Here is a 393-nt window from a genome sequence, read left to right as displayed (position 1 = left end):
ACACCCGCCTATAAACATGCACACATACATCTCCATGGAATCTTAGAAAGTTTCAGTGAAAGTAAGATGTCCTAGAATAATGCTGATAATGATAATAGCAACAGTAAAGCATAGCTCTCTCAAGATTTTGCATATCAGTAGCAAATGAAAGATGCGGCAGAGAGCAAAATGGATTGGATATAAACATGAAACTCTCTCATTTAATCTCACAGAATCTGCATTTGGGGAACATCCTCAAATACTGATAGTGTAGGTTTTCTTTTACAAAGGGAATCTCTGAAAAGTGAAAGAAAAAAGTCTTCATAATGATTAATATTTGACAGGCAGGGCATTCAATAGATTATACTTGTTAGTTTTGCTAACTTGTTGAAGATAAAAGACCACTATTTAGGG

Source organism: Penaeus monodon, chromosome 25, assembly GCF_015228065.2.
Source record: "Penaeus monodon isolate SGIC_2016 chromosome 25, NSTDA_Pmon_1, whole genome shotgun sequence".
Lineage (NCBI taxonomy): Eukaryota > Metazoa > Arthropoda > Malacostraca > Decapoda > Penaeidae > Penaeus > Penaeus monodon.
This window is presented reverse-complemented; position numbering follows the sequence as displayed.